The sequence below is a fragment of the Schistosoma mansoni genome, chromosome 1, assembly GCF_000237925.1.
Source record: "Schistosoma mansoni strain Puerto Rico chromosome 1, complete genome".
NCBI classification, from domain to species: domain Eukaryota; kingdom Metazoa; phylum Platyhelminthes; class Trematoda; order Strigeidida; family Schistosomatidae; genus Schistosoma; species Schistosoma mansoni.
Window position 1 is genome coordinate 50,293,831 of NC_031495.1, and position 6,759 is coordinate 50,300,589.

Consider the following 6,759-nt stretch of genomic DNA (forward strand, 5'->3'; position numbering starts at 1 on the left):
GACTCCTCAGCAGTGCGCACTGCTAAAAAAGAGTGTTACCAAAACAAGTCATTTATGTATAAACTCTGTTGATAAATGTTTAGTGATGACATTTTTATAGTTTTTTTTTTAAATTTTTCCTAAATAGTAACTTCAATAATGGAGTAACGCTGTAGTTTTAAAATTATTTTCGAATTTAACCAATTGAATATTCTATGCAATCCATTAAAAACCCATTTATTTATTGAAATGCATTTTACTGTATATTGTCCTAATGCTTTATATTAGATCATCAGTTATACTACCAAAAATGTGACTGTCATTAAAAATTAAATGTTGTTAGATTATAGAGTTAAATGTGTTCTAAAAATTCCATAGATATGAATCAATGTAAAGTTTCCACTGAAATTTTCCTTGTATACATATTATTAAACAAAATATAATTAATCGTTTATATTACTTTTTATATCTAAAGTGCTTTAGAAGCAAAGATGGATAGTGGCTAGCATTGGAATCCAGGACGCGCGTTTCGTCCTATTTGGGACTCGTCAGCTGGATGTTTCTGCATCTCAGAGTTGATGTTCACTATGGGACTCGAACCCATTGCCGTTTTCTCCAAACACCAACGCGTTATCTACTTAGCTACTGAGTCCTGCTGGTCACCTGCTTGTGCAATTGGATGAATTTATATTCGCTTGTTGTTGTTTTACTTGTATCTTCCCATTGTTATGTTGCTTATAAAGCTTGTGATTTCAGGCAATATCGAGGCAGCCCGCATAGGACGCACATATGCCAAGAAGAGACAGACAAATTGCAGTCTAATTTAACAATGGGAAGATACAATAAAACTACAACAAGTGAATAAAACGCTTTAGCTCTCTTTCTTCGTTTTTTTGTTTTGTTTTTCAACAACTAACGTGATTAATCTTAATAGAAGGTTATGATAAGTAAACTGGTGTATACACATGTATATGTATATAATTTATCAGAACTGAACTATTCAATAGCAAGATGTAAGATGAAGCAAATTTGATCAATCATTAGAAATTACTTTTCTTTGAAACTTATAACTTATCACATATTATAGATCCCGATGATGTTTTATGCCCTATAAGTAATATAGTTCAATTTTTTAGATATTTTTGTTATTTTTTTATCAAGTCGGTGTATTAATTGTTTATTTTGAAAATGTACTAATGAGATATTTTATCAAAGTATTAGCGATTTGATTGTAATTTAACATTCATTTTCAGAATCAAACTTTAATGAGTGAAAAACATCAAATTTTCACATTATCAGTATTGTAATCCATAAAAAAGAACGAATATTATCACATATTTATGGTAATTAGAAGTGTAGATTAATGAATATCAACTTAGTGTTTTAATAGAAATGAACTCGTTACGAGACCAAACAAAAATGTATGATTTTTGTCCTAGACTAGGGCCTTAAATATACATTGTTAAAGAAATCTATACTTACTTACTTGCTTACGTACGCCTGTTACCCCTTGTGGAGGAGCATAGGCCCCCTACCAGCATTCTCCTGTAGTGCCGTGCTTCAATAATAGTTCACTTCGATAACCGTTATTATACCAATCTTAACGGTGTATAATATCAGAAGGCAAAAGGAAGCGGCAACTACATTTTTACTGATGAATGATCCAGACCAGAAAGCTGTGGGCACATGAGCAAAGTGTAAGCGAGCGAAGCAAAGATGATGCATAGTGGAGATGGCTGGGAAGCCAACTCGAGAGTGAAGCATTACTCAATATTTATAATCAAACAAAAGTGAATGACAGACATCTGTTGAATAGGATACGAAGGATACATACACATGCACTCATATAAAAGGTAGTCAAGGTTAATAAGCGAATAGTTAACAAGATCGAAATATGACTCATAATGTATAGGTGAATTAGCCTGACCAGAAGCTAGAATAAAGTATATGGGCTTAACATAACAACCGATACTACACTCCATCCAACTCTGTCCTGGACAATCCTTTTCAGTTCCTTCCAGTTAACATTCATCCTTTTCATATCTGCTTTTATTTCCCGGCGTAATGTGTTCTTTGGCCTTCCTCTTTTCGCTTCCCTTCCGGATTCCAAGTTAGGGATGGCATCGTGATGCAGTTTGGTGATTTCCTTAATGTATGTCCTATCAAAAAAATCCATACTAGAACTAAATAGTTATCTAGCTTTCTGTAGAGTTCAATGATGGTTTAACTCGAATTGGTTCATGTTTGACTTCCACTTTCAAATATTTTGTTGTAAGAATGTAAAAATTTCATGCTTTTTGATCTGTCTTACACTACATACTGCCAAGTCTTATATTCGTTGAACTGACTATTTGATATATTTGATATGATATATGTAATCTGAACTCATAGGTATAATACTCAATTATTTCTCCAACACAAATTTTAATAGAAATGTTAGTTGGAATTCTTTTTTAAAGGAATTTAGTTTGTTAAAGATAACAAACTATGTATCCTAGTCTCAATGTTAAGTAAAAATAAACAATGACAAGGAAATGAAATTTTTATGCTGTCCAACGAAGATATTTGATCATTTTTCTTAGGGGTGCAATTTCCTAATTATAAAACAATGTTTTTAAAAGTAAATCGATATAATTTACTATTCCATCAAACTATGTTTCATCGGGATTTATTTGTTTCCTTGACATTCTTTAGTGTTTCTTGATTTAAGATGATTTACAAATTGAAAAATATGTATTTATCAGAAGGGGAGTTTGTGGAGATTTTAGAAATTTTATAGTTGAGGTCATGAATCAGTGCTTCCAGGTTTTCCATGGTGGTCTAGCTTCAATTGATTCATGATCTCAACTATTAAATATGTATTTAGTAAAGAGATAGCATATTCTTTAGCGTTTATACATTGGGATTAGATATATTTGCGTCCGGGATTGTTAGATAACCTCACAAACTGCCACATACTTCTTAACTTTAATATGATTTACTTCTCGATATTTTTACTTCAAATGATGTCGTAGTGTTAAGTATTATCAAATCACTGAAGATATATTATAAAGGTTATTTTTACCCAGTTAATTTTTTTCAGTCAAGTCTATGAATTGTTTGAGCGAAGTTAATACAATGACAATTCACAAAGTGAAGTTTCATATCCGTAAAATACATTAAAGAAAACTTGATCAGTCGGTCAACCTTTGCTCAAATTGTATTTGACTATGCATGTACAAGTATTTGTATAGTTGGTTTTACGTAAAATTATGGTAATAGGTAAGAAGACCTACCATAAACATCTGTACTAATATTTCTCATTTCAATGTTATTTTAAATCGAGATACAAGACATGAGTCTCGGAAAAATGTGTTAAGTAATCATAACTAGTTAAAAGCAGTAGCAATGAACATTGAATTTGCTTGAGTAACATATAAGTTTTATGTTCTAAGAGTAAAAATAAATAAGTCGGACGATTTACTATTTCTTTTCATTCCATTCTCAATCAAGTTCTGAGCATGGTATAAATGTGAAACAATGTTCTGATTTAATGCAGAATTAATGTTCAGTCCTGCTCTAGCACATGAATCAAGTAATAAATCTTAACTATACTACTATCGTAGGTAATATGTCCTTCTGACAAGTGACGGTCAAATATATATCACACAGAAGTGTGTTATGTTTTAATTCAGGGCTGTAAAACATGAACTTTTAATATAGGGGTACTCAGAAGTCACTTGTACTTGAAAATAGAAGCTATTGACGGATTGCTAGAATATTTTGGTATCATAGGGTGAGCAGTACTGAGATTAGATCCCAGATATTCGACAGCGATAGCAGATCAGTTAATGATATAGCGAGTCTTCATCAACTGAGGTGGTTACGCTATGCATTACAAATGGCTTTTCACCGTGTAGCTTAATTTGGAATGCGTGCTGCTTTGGGAGCGAATTGAAGGAAAGCTAGAGAGACAAAGTCGTGTAGAAGGGTTGTTGGGGAGATCTTGAAAATTTCTCGCAATAGACATGACAAGCTCAGGAAACATTAAGAGGCATTTTATCCAATCAGCGTCTGACTAGAAGTTTTGCTAAAAACATCACGAAAATGAAAAGTCACATGTAGAGTTTCTGATTGGCTGATTAGTATACTGCTACTATGTTTAATAGCATTCCAGAATTTCCAGGAAAACCCAAGGACTTCTACAGTACTATAAAAACTATATTTTCTGTACATAAATGAACCTTTGGAGTAAAGTGCTTCTCGCATATTTTGCGCCTTTTCTCTTGTGTTCAGGTTGCTGTGCAGATTTAGTTTGGGGGTTACGAGAATAGCTTAGGATCAGAGTATAGCATTCAATTAGCAAGACTTATCAGGGTACAAACTAGCTGGCTGGGATCTGTATATTGAAACCAGTTGTTGGAAAAGTTGAGTTAAATGGCTCAGAATTGTTCGTGATTGGGCGGGTTCATCCACTTTTTGTCTTCTCCTAGAACTAAAATTACGATATTATTTTAAAACTTTGATAACCATACAATGAACAGTTAATTTGCAAATGAACAAGCAATTGTCTCAATCTTCACTGTTTCTTCTCTAATTCCATTGTTCATGCATTTTCCTACCGACTGCGCTTCATTTCATTACTTTCCTCATCGGTCTTCTGCCAAAATACATTCTATGTCTGACCAACACCATATACTACTTATATGGATATAAGTAGACCACACCATAATAGTACTGATCATACCGTTCTACCATCTCACTGTGTTGTTACGGTGCCGTGACTTGAACTGAATCACATAAGTTCTGAATTCTTCCTTGTGTATTTCTGACTGATTATTTTTACACTATTGGTACAGGAAAATGCCAGTTCATTAAAACCTTAATTCCAATTCAAATAGAGTCCTATCGTGTTAATAACACATAATGCTGATTATAAATTTTAGGTGGTACGTTTATTATTCTTTGAAGTCGAGGAGATCGAAATATATCTATTCACGTTTATTAACTTATTAGGTTGATAGAAGTCATGAGTTATGAATACTTATCAATAATTTTGCTTGAACTGGACTAAATATCATCCGTTGTCAATATTATTTCAATTAAAGGTTTATTAATTAATATAGGAAGTGAAAATGAATGTTTAATAAATCAATCAGTATAATACGAAAGACATTTGTTACACACATTACTCTGATCTATGTTGATACTTTTACACTCTTTTAAAGCAAATGTCTAGTGACAAATTACAACAGATCATTTCTTTTTCAAAATTACCTTGACATTTTCATTTTTTCTTTACCCAATTAGCATCAGAGAATTTCCATTAGGAAGTGTATAACTATCATTTACTACGTGATAATCACTTAAAACATTATATTAAACTTCATCAAAAGAAGAATTAGGCTTTTTGACATAACGATAGGCATATATGGATGGTAATAGTACTGATTATATATAAACATTTTATCAGTTCTCTTCCTTGATTTATTACATGACCCTGTTAGAGAATGGACTCAACTATTTGGCTGTACGGTAAGCTCATCTTAGTGATTTAAAATGATGAAGAACGTACACATTTTCTTCAACAACAAAACTGAATGATATTGTCATGTTTCAAAATATTCTAGATCATTATCCAGCTAGGGCTGATAAACAGAAAAAGTAGATTATTTGCTTCCATTAGACTGCGACATTCAATAAATTCAGACTATATAACAAGCAGTTATTCATTTAAAATCATTTACGAGATCTATTCATTCATTATTGGTAAACTATTTAAAAAGTATTTCACCTTATACCACCCTCAGTAATCTCAAATGTTAACATTTTGGTAAACGCGAAAAACGTACAATAGAATCTACCATTATGAAGAATAACCATTTAGAAAACGATTCATACGCTGATTGAAGTGTTTCGTGGGTTAAAATGACGATGGCATTTTCCTGAACTGGTTGACTGGGGTCAATTGAAGAAGTATTGAAAAACCCCATTATTGGTAAAGTGCCATAAAATATAACGAATTGGCTGCTACGTTCCTCTTAGAAATCGGGTATTTCTAAGTTGTTGATCATTCTCAACTGTAAATCCTTTCAAAATTAAATTGAAAGGTACAAACTATACTTTCAAGTCGATGACTGTCAATCAAGATTCTAAAATATAACAATGTTATTTCCGAAGGAGTTTTGTGGAGATTTCAGTATTTTCATAGTTGAAAGCACGAGTCAATTGAAGTTAGACCACCAAGGAAAACCTGAAAGCACTGGACGGCCGTTTTGTCGTCATTACAATGTGAATGTAGTTAAAATAAATTTCATTTTTAAATAATTCTTGTCATTATTAGTAATTTGTCAGAATTCCATTCAACCAGTTTATCGATTACTTATTTCTGGTATATTTTTCTTTTGATAAAGCTTATCAGTTTATTGAATTGAATAGATTCAACTAATTTATGAGAACAGACCAGATTCCATTCAGTGAAGGAAGAAATCAGGAAGAAGCGCTGGAAGGGGATAGGACACACATTGAAGAAAGCACTCAACTGCGTTACAAGACAAGCTCTCACATGGAATCCTGAAGGTCAAAGGAAAAGAGGAAGACCGAAGAACACAGTACGCCCAGAAATGGAGACAAACATGAGAACAATGAGCAAAAGTTGGATAGAACTAGAAAGGAAGGCTTAGGACAGAGTGGGTTGGAGAATACTGGTCGGCGGCCTATACTCCATTGGCAGTAATAGGAGTGAGTAAGTAAGTAAGTAACTACTGCTATACGATTTACTATTCTCAATTAATACCCGTT